Source organism: Humulus lupulus, chromosome 5 (genome assembly GCF_963169125.1).
Source record: "Humulus lupulus chromosome 5, drHumLupu1.1, whole genome shotgun sequence".
Taxonomy (NCBI): Eukaryota; Viridiplantae; Streptophyta; class Magnoliopsida; order Rosales; family Cannabaceae; genus Humulus; species Humulus lupulus.
Genome location: NC_084797.1, coordinates 155,762,777 through 155,777,738, shown reverse-complemented (window position 1 = coordinate 155,777,738; position 14,962 = coordinate 155,762,777). Strand labels below are relative to the sequence as shown.

The following is a 14,962-nucleotide window of genomic DNA, read 5'->3' as shown; positions in this document are numbered from 1 at the left end:
AGTCACTAAAGACATGCAAATGGGTTACCATTAACTCCTTAGCTAGTCACAGACCAGCCTGCAATGCCTCGTACTCTGCTTCATTGTTGGAAGCTTCGAATCCGAATCTTAAGGCGCAATACATCTTGTGCCCCTCAGGTCCCGTCATCACTATGCCAGCGCCGACTCCTCCTTCATTAGATGCCCCGCCTACATGGAGGCTCCATTCTTCAGGGTGCTTTCCCTCTTCATGCGCCGATTCATCTCCTTCTACTTCTCCCTCCTCATGGGGTCGGTGTGCAAACTCGACTATAAAGTTTGCAAGTACATGCCCATTGATGGAGGTCCTTGAGGTGTAAGTAATATCAAATTGACTTAGTTCAATCGACCACTTTAACAATCTTCCTAAAGTTTCCGGTTTGTGCAAGATTTGATGGAAATGGGGGTTGGTGAGCACCTCGATGGCATGGGCATGAAAATAAGGCCTCAGCTTTCGAGAAGCCACTATCAAGGCATTTTCCAACTTCTCTATTTCTGGGTACCGGGTTTCTGCGTCTACCAACCGCTTGCTCACATAGTACACGGGCTGATGATGCTTCTTTTCTCTTTTGACCAAGGCGGCATTTATAGCATGCTCTTATACGGGTAAATATAAGTACAACATCTCCCCTTTTTCTAGCTTGGCTAAGAGGGGTGGTTTCCCAAGGTGTTCCTTTAGCTTAGTAAAGGCTTCCTAACAATCATCATCCCAAGCGAAATTTTTGCTCCCTTTTAAGATGTTGAAGAAAGGGAGGCATTTGCCAGTGGATCTGGAAATGAACCTATTAAGGGCTGCTACTCTCCCTGTTAAGCATTGCACCTCTTTCTTATTTCGCGGTGGGCTCATTTCTAGCAATGCCTTGATTTTTTCAGGGTTGGCCTCGATACCTCGTGAATTCACCATGAAACCTAGGAACTTCCCTGATGAAACTCCGAAGGTGTACTTGAGTGGATTTAGCTTCATTCTCAACTTTTTGAGGGTGCTGAACGTCTCATTGAGGTCGATTGTGAGCTCTTCTACCTTCTTTTTCTTTACCAGCATATCGTCCATGTATACTTCCATATTCCATCCTATTTGACTTGCAAACATTTTGTTCACCAGCCTTTGATAAGTAGCACTTGCGTTTTTTAAACCAAAAGGCATCACTTTGTAGCAATAAAGCCCCTTGTCCGTTATGAACAAGGTGTGCTCTTCATTGGTTGGGTTCATGGGTATTTGGTTGTACCCGGAATATGCATCCATGAAGGTAAGTAGCTCGTGTCCCGCCGTGGCGTCTACTAATTGGTCTATCCTAGGAAGCGGGAAGCTATCCTTTGGGTAGGGTTTATTGAGGTTAGTAAAGTCCACACAAGTCCTCCATTTTCCATTAGGCTTTGGGACTAAGACTGGGTTCGATACCCATATTGGGTAGAATGCTTCTTGGATAAACCCATTTACCTTCAACTTGTCAACCTCCTCTTTTAAGGCTGCATATCTTTATGGGTCTAGTGCTCTCCTTTTCTGCTTCACAGGCCTTGCCTTTGGGTCGATGTTCAAGTGATGACACATGATTGATGGGTCTATTCCTACCACCTCCTCATGAATCCAAGCGAATACGTCAAAGCTAGCTTTCCGAAATTCTACTAGCTTCTCCTTCACGATACTCGGAAGGTTTCTTCTTACCTTCAACTTTCTCAATGGCTCGTTCATGACCCTGACTTCCTCCAAATCCTCTACTGGTTCAGCTTTGGGTTCTTTCGGGACTCGTGGGTCTAACTCATGCGGGTTCACGCCTTCATGCACAACCATTGCCATAGGCACTGATGGCTTTGTGGCCGTGCGGAGGGATGTGTTATAACCTTTCATGCATGCTATTCCCCCAGGAGTTGGGAATTTCATAGCTAAGTGGTACACAGAAGTTATCGCCTTCAATTCTCTTAGTGAAGGTCTCCCTAATACCGCATTGAAGGCTGAGGCGCAATTTACCACAACAAAGTTTACCATTATGGTGGGTTGTCTGGGTTGTTCTCCCATAGTGAGGGCTAACTCGATTGCCCCTAGGGGCTGTATTTAATCTCCCGTAAATCCATACAAGGAGGTACTGCAAGGCTTTAGGTTCCGGATGTTGTGTCCCATCTTCTCCAAAGTTGGGCGATATAAGATGTCCACAGAGCTTCTGTTATCCACTAAGACTCGATGCACCCTCATGTTTGCAAGCTGGACAGTCAACACTAGGGGGTAATTATGGGGGAAATGTACACCCCGGGCATCTTCCTCGGTGAAGGTTATTGAGTTATTTTCACCTTTAAAAATATTCGGGGGGCATTGTTCCAAACTTAAGACTCACGGTGGTTAACTTCGTCTGGCCTCCCTGGCATATTTATCTCGCCCCTTCCTTGATTCGCCCCCGAATCCTGGCCCTCCAAAGATGGTCCAGAACTCTCCTTGTACTTCCGAGGCCACCTCTCGTGCCCGCGGTGAGAATGGTCCTTCTTCCGGCCTTTGGCTCTCCTTGTAGACATATCTGCCTAAATGTCCTCTGCGTATAAGCTCCTCGGTTTTTACCTTCAAATGGTTGCATTCTGCGGTGGTGTGGCCGATATCTTTATGATACTGGAAATATTTGCTGGGGTCTCCTTTGGACCAGTCTTTTTTCATTGGCGAGGGCCTTCTGAAAGGGACCTGGTTTTTATTCGTGATGAAAATATGTTCTCTAGTGTGGGTGAGGTCAGTATATAAGGTGTAGGGGCCCTGCCGACTCTCATTAGTGTGTTGGGGCTTTCAAGGCCAATCATCCCTTGTTCCTTCATAGACCCTCTTCTTCTTTGCACGGATTTGGCTTTCCCAGATTGAGGGTTTTGGTGGGGATTGGCCTTTTCCAACCTTAAGGCTCATGACCATCCTCTACGCGAATGTATTTCTGTGCTCACTCGTAGAAATCGTCCAAATCTGTGACCTCACTCTTGAGCATGTTACCCCATAACTTGCTTCCCGTGCGTACTTCGGCTATGATGGCCATTTTTAGCTCTCTACGGGTCAAACTCCCTACTTTGGCCGCCTCCATATTAAACATGTGAATGTAGCTCTTTAGACTCTCATTTTCTCTTTGCTTCACGTTAGCGAGGCTGGTACCCGGCATCGTGTAGTCCCGCACGACGTGGTGTTGCTAGAGAAATTCATCGAAAAATTGTTGTCAAGATCTGATGGACCCTGGTCTAAGTCTTTTGAACCATTTGTACGCAGATCCTTTCAATGTGACAGCGAAGCAATGGCATCTGGCCCCGCTACTAATCCCCCTTAACTTCATCAAGTCGTTAAATGCATCCAGATGGTATTTAGGATCTGTGCTTCCTTCATATGGGGTCATATGGGGCTCTTTGAAGTTAGCTGGGAGCCAGATGGCATGGATCTCCTTGATGAAGGGCGACTCATGGTCGAACTCGTCCTCAATGGCTTGTCCTCCAGAGGCGATGATGATTTTTCTTCGTAGGCTCCTCATTTCTGTGTCTAGGTCTTGTCTCCTCTTGTTAAAGGAGTCCCTCAACGTGGATGGGTTAGGATCTCCCTTTCCTTTGCCTTCCCGGGGTGCCATAGGAGGCGTGGTCCTTTTACCCGCCCTCTTTTTGTTGAGTTCCTTTCGTAAATATAAGGGTGTTCTCCTTGAGGTGACTTAGACATCATTACGAGGACCAGCGTTGGTCTTCGGCTCTGGCCTCTGGGGCTGCTTCGGTGGTCCGGGAGGTTCGTGCTGCTTCGTCCGAGGGGTGTTACTGGTGGAGAGTCGAGTCCTTCCATCATCTACCGGGACAGTGGTTTCTGCCCCCTCTTGACCTCTCTCTTTTCGCTTAGGGAGTGATACGTTTGATCTCCCTTACAACAGGCCATTTAACACCTCTTGCATGTGTTTCCAGGGTGGTTTCTAGCCTTTGGTTCTTACGGTGCAGTTCACGTATCTCCTCTTCGTAGAATAGAGATCTAGAAATCGAGCTCATGGAATGGACTCGGGGATGCTTGTCAGGTCTGCGCACCGATGGGCCTGGATCCTGCCGGCCGGAGTTTGGCACCTGCGACGGCCTCGGGGGTGGGAACTCACTGGCATCCCTTGCTAGGGTAGCCGTTGGCCTTGGACGATCCTCCTCAGGTGGGACTGCCGGGGATGAGGCTTCCCTTTCATCTCCGGGATCCTCAGGCTCCTTTGGGGCCTCCACATTTGTGGGTGGAGGAGGATCCTTCATAGAGGCTTTCAGCTGATCTCCGTCAAGGTGGACCTCCACTTCCCACGACTCTCTCAATTGTTTAGAACATCGTGGCATTTCTTTCTTATTGGAATCGACGGAAGAACAGTGGCTTGACAATTATTCTTCCCACAGACGACGCCAAACTGTTGACGGTGAGAACTCGTCAACTATGTTAAGTTAGAAAAATCAAAGTATAGTGCCTATAAATGAAGAACTTCAAAAATGTAAACAGAAACATAGAAAATAGTTGCAGAAGAAAATTGGGGAAAAGAACTTGTATTTCTCTTTTGTGTCCAGCTACAGTGTTTTTTCCAACCCCCTTCCATGTGGAAGTGGGGTTCCTTTTATAGTGGGCTCTACTGGCCTCTGATACATTGTGGTCTAGGGGACCAGATGCTACACAAGTACATTGTCAGGAGAGTGGTCTCAGGGGTAGTGGTGTTGGCTCCAGTACATGGTCAGATTCCATGGGGATGTCTCCACTACTTATTTAGTACAAGTGTCAGAGGAGTGGCACTAGACGTAGTGGTGCTGGTGGTGGTGTCAACTCTGACATCTGGTTAGAAGCATACAGGCCATGTCCCCTCTCCTAGTATTCCCACTACTTGTCTGGCATGAATATTCGGATCAGACATACGGGGTCTTAAAGGTCGTACCCCATATGAGCTCCGTACTTGTACGATCTTTTTTAATTATACTTGGTCTTTTAATTCTAAATGTTGGAGTCTGTGTAGGTCCTCATAAGAGACACCATCTTGAGGTGCGGGGTGCGAGATACCTGATGCATGTAGGGGTTGCGGCGTGAGACAGGGCTCTTGGACCCTTGGCGCAAGACGGACCCCTTGTCGCGAGACGCCCGAAGCACCTCAAAGCCACCCATGAGATGTGGGTGATGTTAGGAACGAGTTTCCTAATACGCAGCGGAAAGGTGGTGTGGTTGGCCCAGTGTACAACAAAATTTTTGTAACATATTTAAACTACCTTTAAATATGCGGATCCATTAATATACATACATCAATCATAAACAAGATAGTGATAGAAATCATACCTCTTGAAGCCTATCAAGTGTCCTTGCTATCTTCTCGTATTTAGAACGATCTTCCTATCCAAGCCGCTTGCACGTACTCACACCAAGATCTTCCAAAGCGTTCTCTACACCTTAAGAAATGTGTGGGCACTTAGAGAATGAAGGATAGTTTATTTGTGATTCTTCTTGATGTACTCAACACATGAGATCAAGAGAATAGGCCTGAGAATTGGTTCTTTATTTTCAGGGAGAGAAAACTATCGTTCTATTTTAACAGAGCGAATGTTCAGAGTAGTCTCACTCTTTTTTTTTTTCTTCTCTTAATAATTTTCTGATCAGTCATACTTAACTAAAAAAATTCAAAATTTAAAAATTAAATCTGTAACCATTTTACAATTTAATTTTTAATTAATTAATTATTCCATTAATGAAAAAATCCAAAAACCAATTTTCGAATTATCCATTAATTAATTAATTAAATAAATAAAATTGAAAATCCCATCCCTGAAAAACACTGGTGCTACACGCCACACACAGTCCTGGACTGTGTGTGAACGTGTAGCTTCCTAATTTCTAGGGATATTTGTTTTTCAAATTTTATTTAATTATTTATTCAAATTTCTTTGTCAGATAAGATCTAACAACCTGATAACTAATTCAAATTTGAATTCAAATTAATTATCTTTTTAATTAATTATCAAATATAATTAATTATTTGAATAAATATTAATCTTTTAAATTCAAATCCAATTTGAACTTATCAGATTATTTTCTCCCACTCAAATAAAGATATTTAATTAATTCTACTAATTAATTAAACCCAAATTTTCGAAATTAAATATTTAATTTATTATAATTTCAAAAATTATAATTAATTAATTATTTAATTAAATTTCAAAAATTAATTTAATTATTTAATATAATTTCGAAAATTATATAATAATTAAATATTAATTAATTTGGTTAACTACAACTAATTTGTAATTAATTAATCACCATTATCATATAATTGCATATTTGGCCTGAAGAACAAATTTCTTCCTAAATATGTCTTTAAACTATTTTCCCTTCATATCAACTCTTACCTTGAACAGTGTTGATAGAGCCGCTATGGGGACCTATGGACCTATAATTCCAAGCTCCAATAAATTTGAGATTATTAATTAAACTCTTTAATTAAATAATCTTAATTTATTAATCTCATGATTATTCCACTATAAATATGAGATTGAACTCTTGTAATTATAGACATTTCATTTACTGAGTACTTTATAATCATAAAGCGTCCATTGATTTAATCATTGCATACAACTTGACCCTCTAATAATGGTTCATAATTAATCGGGAATAAAATTACCGTTTTACCCTTTTAATTATGTCTTGTTTCCTTAAGTACCATTGACTCTACTAGTGAAGGTTAATTCATAACTAAATTATGAATTTGAGCTCAATAACCTTTGAGTCCCAAAAGTCAACCCTTAAGAGAACCATCATTCAATCTCTTGCGAGAAGGTATAGATTCCATATCTGTATACTATGTCCCCAGCCATCTATATTAATGAGTTCCCAAAACAAAAGTTTTTAGCCTGATCATTCTGACAGACCCTAACAAGTGAATCAAAGAACTCATATAACATAAACAGGAGTTCATAGTAACCTCAGGATTAAGATCTATTTGTATATGATCATCAGTTGATATATTTAATTAATACTTCAAAACGGTATTTAACTAAGTATTAATAAACATATCTGGTCCAGTTCTATATATTCTCTAATATATAAAGCACCTCCACTAAAGTCTCCTACCACACTAGTGATCCGGATCTAGATCACATGTATTCATAATACTAGTGGACCGTACTTGCAGTAATTAATCTAAAGATTCCATAACTTTATTTTACTGCGAACTATTCAAGTTCATTTATCTCAAACACAATCCTCTCGTACTAATACGTGTTTGAGATTACATTCATGAACTTAGGAATTTTCCTGATATTTACATAATATTATCATAGAATAATATAGTCCATAAAATATATGCATAACAAATTCAATTTATTTATTTATTTCATAAAAACAATGTCTACTACATATGCTTTCAGGGCACATCTCCAACAGGTGATAGGCGTGAGAGACGACACTCCTAGCAAGGTGCCTGTTGGTGCGCGAGACGTTCGTGGGCATCCGAGGCAACGTTGTCTCATGAGATGCCTGGTCGTACGAGGTGAGGCTGTCTCTCGTGGGGCCCTGGTGGCGCGGCTATGTCAAGGCGAGGTGAGGCCATGGTGGCACAACTATGTCGAGGAAAGGTGAGGCCATCCCTCGTGAGGCCCTGGTGGCACGACTGTGGCCAGACGAGGTCGTCCCTCGTGAGGCCCTGGAGGCACGGCTATGTCGAGGCGAGGCGAGGCCATCCCTCGCAAGGCCCTGGTGGCACGACTGTGGCCAGACGAGGTCGTCCCTCGTGAGGCCCTGGAGGCACGGCTATGTCAAGGCGAGGCGAGGCCATCCCTCACGAGGCCCTAGAGGCGCGGCTATGTCAAGGCGAGGCGAGGCCATCCCTCACGAGGCCCTGGAGGCGCGGCTATGTCAAGGCGAGGCGAGGCCATCCCTCGCGAGGCCCTGGTGGCACGGCTGTGGCCAGGCGAGGTCGTCCCTCGCGAGGCTCTGGAGGCACGACTATGTTGAGGCGAGGCGAGGCCATTCCTCGCGAGGCCCTAGTGGCCCGACCGTGGCGAGGCGAGGCCATCCCTCGTGAGGCCCTGGAGGTGCGGCTATGTCGAGTCGAGGCGAGGCCCTCCCTCGCGAGGCCCTAGTGGCAAGGCTATGGCAAGGCGAGGCGAGGGCATAACAGCCTCGTGGAGACGTGGGGGTGACGACCTCATGTAGGTGCCTGAGGGCCTCGCATGGCACACCTCCTAGGCTCGCGAGGCGCGAGACGGGGGGTCCTGGGTGGCACACTTGCTAGGGCTTCATTTGTCAAGATTTCCCAATACACAGCTAGGGACATGGGACCTAAGCACGTACTTTGAGTCTTTTACAAGCATGGAATTTTGAGCATCTACAGCGAGAAAGGAATTCAACATTATTAATTTAAAATATATAAAAATTAGCTCATGACAACAACTTTTCTACTCCTCACAAAATAATTAATTTTGACAAAATTATTTAATTCCATAAAATACTCCAATTCAATTTAGCAAGTCAATTAAATATATATATATATATTAACCTTGAAAATTTTCATACCTCAATGTTACAAAACTTTACATCTAAGTCATAAATATATAAAATTTGGAAAAGTTCAACTATATTCCCTTTTATTAAATAAATTCTTTGGTCATCTTTTAAAAATAATTTTACTTAATTATTTTGTAAATAAAAACTTAGTGGACGCATACCTGTTGTTATAGGAGAACTCCATCAAGGGTAAGTATCGGCTCTAAAACTCTGAAAAGTCCAAAGCACAACATCTCAACATATCCTCCAAAATCTGAATAGTCCTCTTAGACTGTCCATCGGTCTGAGGGTGAAAAGCGGTACTGAATTTCAATCTTGTACCCATCGCTTTCTATAATCCTTTCCAAAAGTTCGATGTGAACACTAACCCTCTGTTAGCGACAATTGACTTAGTCACCCATGAAGTCATACAATCTCACTAACATATAACTCTGCGTACTGGTCTGTTGAATATGTAGTCTTCACTGGCAAGCATGAGCAGACTTAGTAAGTCTATCTACTATTATCCCAGCATAGTCATGATGTTTTGTGGTCCTGGGCAACCCAACCACAAAATCCATTGTTATGTCTTCCCACTTTCATTCCACAATGTAGAGTGGCTGTAGTAATCATGCTGGTCTCTGATGTTCTGCCTTCACTTGCTAACAAGTTAAGCATTTGACGATAAACTCAGTGATGTTTTTCTTCATTCCTGGCAACCAGTACATTGCCTTAAGGTCTTGGTACATCTTGGTTGATCCTGGGTGCAAAGACTAGGGTGTCGTATGTGCCTCCTTCATAATACTCGTCTTCATCTCATCATCATTAGGCACACAGATCCTATCCTTGTATCGCAGCAACCCTCCTTTGGGCATAGAGAAGTCACTGTTACCATCTTCTTATACCATAGCCTATTGTTTCATTAGGGATTCATCTACTTTCTGCCCTTCTCTAATCTGTTCTAGTGAGGTGGAATGTAAAGTGAGGTTTGCTAGGCCTCCTACTACCAACTCAATTCAAGCACTAATAATCTCCTTATGCAAAGGTGCCTCTATTGTGCTCATGGCTGAGACACTTCCATGTCCTCGTCTGCTCATTGCATCAGCCACTACATTAGCCTTGCGTGGGTGGTATAGAATTTCACAATCGTAGTCCTTCACCAGTTCTAACCACCTTTGTTTCCTCTTATTCAACTCCTTCTGGGTGAAGAAGTACTTCAGACACTTACGATCTGTGTGAATTTCATACTTGTCTCCATAAAGATGATGTCTCCATATCTTTAATGCGAAAACTATTGTTGTCAGCTCTAGATCATGGGTAGGATACTTTTGTTCATAATCCTTGAGTTGCCTCGAGGCATAAGCTACTACCTTCCCATTTTGCATCAACACACATCCTAAGCCATTCTTGGACGCATCACAATACACCACAAACTTTTTCCCTTCAGTGGGAACACAAAGGATCGGTGCAGAGATTAACTTATCCTTCATAGTCTAAAAACTCTCTTCACACTTCTCTGTCCATGTGAACTTTTGGTGTTTGCAGGTCAGGTTGGTCAAGGGTCTGGCAATCTTGGAGAAACCCTCGACAAATTTATGATAGTAACGCACTAATCCTAAGAATTTTCGAACCTCTGAGGCAATCTTGGGTTGGGGCCAGTCTCTAATGGCCTCGATCTTAATTGGGTCCACTGATATTCCATTCTTGGATACTATATGCCCTAGGAAAGTTACTTGTTCCAACCAAAATTCACACTTGGAGAACTTAGCATAAATCTTATGTTCTTGCACTACAAGAAAACACATTATGCATAACTCTGAAAAAGTGCTATCAAAAACATTTTATAACATTTTACCAAATGGTAACATAGCCCATGTTATTAAAAGTCTGGACATTTTTATAATAATTTTCAAGTGTTATCAATAGTGTTATAATTAACTATTCCATAACAATTTTTCTTTGTTATAAAATACATACAATATCTATTTATCAAGCTTATAAATATTTTTTCAAGAGTCAAACATTATGCTTATTTCATGATACTATTTAAGTGTTATAAAAAATGTTATTATAGATTCTTTTATAACATTTTGGGCATGTTATATTATAGTAATGATAACTTTTTGTTATAGTTCTTATTTTTGTTTAAATATTTTTTATTTATATTATATTTTAATAAAATTTATTTTTGGTACCTTGATAACAATATAATAAAAAAAACATTAGATTTACAAAAATGTCAATACCATCATATTAGCTAACTCGGTCCAAATACATGTTTCACTTAAGAAGTGAATAACTTTCAAAAAGTAGAGTTTAGAGAATCAAAGTCATCATGATAAAATTCTAGCTAAGACTTTTGCTAAAATTTAAAAAAAAATTCCATGTTTCACGACCAACGAATTAATAGCACCAATAGTCATGGATGACATTCGTCTTTGCGCTTCATCTCCTATGACTTCGGCGACATCGATATCGTCCGTTATAGTATTGGAGTTGCTCTAGTGGTCATCCTCAAGAGTTGATCAGATACACTTGGTCATTCACGAAATCCTTAGCACGATTGGAGTGAATAAAGTAGCATAGATCTTAAAATTCTAATGCGGCATCAACGAAGAATAGCATAAGAATAGCTTTGCAGGTACCTGTGATGGTTATGAAGTGAGAGCCATTGAATCAAATCCCTCTACCACTGAAATCAACAATACAAATCAAATTACCCAAACAAAATTGAAAGAAAGGGAGAGAGAGAAAGAGTTCACATAGGCAATACCGTAAAGGTTTGGAAGAGTGGTGGGATATTTGAGAAAGCTTTGGACATTCCTGTCAATAAAACTGCCATTAGAACTACAAAGAGCCCTAGCAAAGAGAGACATCAAGGAGGAAGAGAGCGATTCTAGGGCCAAGAGAGAATGTGCGAAAATGAAAGGCATCTCATGGGCCCAAAATCCAACATTCACCGTCAAAATCAAACATAAATAAAACCAGTATCATACTAACTCTAATTTTATTCACCAAATATAATATGCAATAAAATCTGAAGATAAGAAGCAAGCAACTCAAGTTTCAGAGCAACAGGATAACTAGTTCTGAAGGGACCAAGTAGTCAGATGGTCTCAAATATTATCTAAACAAGTTACAGCAAAAATAATAAAAAATCAAAATCCAATAATAACTACTAGAGTCTAATAAGAGTAAATAAAATATATCATGAATTCCATAATGCAACTTGATCTAATATGATATATTATATACATAAATATAAAATGTACTTTTAACGAATGGAGTATTAAAACTTATTACACTTAGTCATCCTCTTCATACTGTAAAACAAAAGGTTAGTCAAAGTCCATTATGCTGGGAACATATCCAAAGTCCATTACACCACTCGATTATAATTATCCAATAACTTAACAATGCCAATCTATAGTAGAGTTTTTGTAGTAGACAGATTATTACAATTTTATTCCAATATAATAATTAGTCAACAAAATAGAATGCTTCTTTATTCTCACAGTACTGAAACAATTAATGTTACAAACTAAAATGTATCAGAATCCTACCAAGAAGATACAGGTAACCATCATCATCATCATTACTGCTAATACAACAATAATAGTTCTTACCCTGTCTACAAGGCTTGTGACATACAGAGTAAGCACAACTTTTATGCTTTTTTCCTCTTGCATGGTGATCGTATAACATAACAATACGTAGCCCATATTATATTATAACATGAATTAAATGATATATAGCTAATAAATTGTGGAGAACCCAAATGTAGAAAGAAAATAATATATCATAAAAATTATACCTTGGATTAGGGAACTCGTTTGGGATTTTCCACTTCTTTTCCATTGAAGTCATTTTCTAAGTGACTTGCTCACCACTTTCCATCTTATGCACAACAATGGATGACTCTGTGCTCTGTTTTTTGGTCAACCGAAACAAAGAAAAATATGTTATCCTTGTGTCATTCAATAAGTAATTTTTTCAAACACCCCGAGTGCAATAGAAATGTAAAATATTGAGCAGAATAGGTGAGGTGAAACCAAATGAATCTTCTCACAATTGTTTAGAAGAAAGAAACTAGAAACTAAGCAAGATATAAACTACTAAATTTATTAAACTCTAGGAGAATTTCTAAATCAAAGATTGATAAAAATTATTTGTGTGTGGATTTTTATGTAAGAAATTTAATCTTAAGTAAAATAAATCCAATGGAGACTAAGAATAAGATTAATATTCAACGAACACTCACCTTCACCAAGAGAGACACGGTTGGTTACGATGAACTACAGAACAAATGATCTCACAACAATATCAAGTGAAAGAGATGTAGAGACCATTATGCATTTGAAAACAAAAACAACAAACAGACATAGAGATGTATAAGTTATAGAGAAACATGATTCTCAAAATCTACCGTCTGTATGATTCTCAAACTATATATATGTTCAGCTTGTGTATAATCAAAGATTGTTGCCAATACTTGAAAGTTCAAAAAACTAACATTCAATCCTGAATTAAATATACTAAAATATTAATTTTGGAGAAATCTAAAAACTATAACATTCAATCAATAGAAGACATAAACAGAACCAAATCAAAAGTTGGAAAAGATTCAGGACTCACTTCTATAGGAGAGACTTCGTGAGAGAGTTGACTGGAGGAGAAAGAACGTCAGGCTAGGTTGCTTGTGCCAAAGCTTCTCATCAAGAATTTATGAGAGTCATTGAGAAAGAATGATGAGTGATTTAATCAGATCACAGGGGAGATTAAGAAAAATTGAAGAAAGAGATCGAGGGTTTGGGAGAAACCGAAAGAGTGATTGAAGAGAGAGAAAGAAATGATGTAAAATGAGCCCAATATGTGCAGTATATGTTTTATTCGGGCCCTAATACTCAACATTCCATTGAAAGCCCAATGTACAATATTAGTTTAATGATGTAAAATATAGTCCAATACGTCGTATGAGATCTTTATCAATAACACTTCTTAAAAAAATGTCATTTTTCAATGTAATATAAAGTATAAAATGTTGTAGTCTATTGAGCGTCAACCTCAAATGCTCTTCATGCTCCTCCTTAGTCTTTGAGTAAATAAGGATATCTTCTATAAACACCACCATGAATTTATCCAAAAATTCCTTAAATACTCTACTCATCATGTCCATGAATGCTGCTGGGGCATTAGTGAGTCCAAAAGACCACACTAGAAACTTATGACACCTATAGCAGGTCTTGAATGTCATCTTGGGAACATCCCCCCTCATTTATGGCACCCGGATACCGGATCAGTAATCAATATTGGAAAACACTGCTCCCCCATGCAGTTGATCAAAGGTCCTCTATCCTAAGAAAACAATACTTGTTATCAATTGTGACCTTATTGTATTCTTGGTAATTGATGCACATTCTCATACTTCCATCTATTTATAAAATTTTCCAATATAGAAAGGATAAATATATTGAATAATTTAAAAATTCCTCAAAATAAGTCTTTAACATTTAAATATCCCAAATAAATCAAAATATAATTCCATTTATTTAATTAATACTATTAAACCATGGATTAAGGGGAAAAGGGCTCTAATCTTCCACTGTGGACTCATCCCCGGAGTCATAATCGAAATGTCCTTAGAGATGTGGAAGTAATCTTGGGTGCTAGCCCTGTCCCTTAGTCTATCACTCACTTCTGGTATGGCGAATAATGCCTCGCTTTCTCCTTCCAGATGGATCACCATGTCATCATGCTCTTCCAGATTCCAATCCTCATTTGGAGCGAGGACTGTTTCCATCCTGTAGAACTCATAGCCATCCGCGAACTCAAATACGGTGTATTGGAAGGTGGTTAATCCTAAATTATCCTGGCTTACGTCATGCCATGCTTCATCCAATTGGAGAAGAGCCTCGGGAACTGTAGCTAGCGACTCCCACAGTACCCAATACTGTTCAATGGGCCAGATCAGTGCTTCTCTTTTGTTGATTAAGCTCTGCATGCGCTCGCATACAACCTTGGTCTTTCAAAGGACAGTAATCCTCTAGTCCGCATCCTCGTCAACATAAATCCTTGGAATCTCCCAGATCTCCTTGAGAGTTGTTTTCTTGTTGTTCTAATAATAAGAGCATACTTTCTACTCTACAATCATAGTACTAACAACTTAAAAATGTAAAGTAATGTAAACCAAATAAAAAATATACTTATGACACGATGAGATGAGGTTATCTCAGTCTTTAGTAGGTTTGCGAAGGAATTCTTTGAAACATGAATAGTTGTCTCTCATACCATTTGTAAAACACCTTTTTACTTTTTTTTTCGAACAACCACTTATCGTTACTTATTTAGAGAAATACCACAATTTAAAAAAAATAAGTGGGGCCTTATTAAAATATGCATTATGGGCCCATTTGTTAAAAATAAATACAAAGTCTTTCATGCAATTTTTAAAATAAAATAGTAGGGTCTTAGTGAGATGAT

At 39.8% G+C, this 14,962-nt stretch overlaps 1 long non-coding RNA gene across 1 annotated transcript; it reads right to left on the bottom strand.

The window, feature by feature from the left end:
- Positions 1 to 10,709: 10,709 nt before the first annotated feature.
- LOC133780678 (uncharacterized) lies at positions 10,710 to 11,486 on the bottom strand. The gene is made up of 2 exons (XR_009869505.1): positions 11,256 to 11,486; positions 10,710 to 11,174 (listed from the first exon to the last, which is right to left on the bottom strand). It is a non-coding gene; the product is annotated as an uncharacterized LOC133780678 (long non-coding RNA).
- Between the last annotated feature and the right edge of the window lie 3,476 nt (positions 11,487 to 14,962).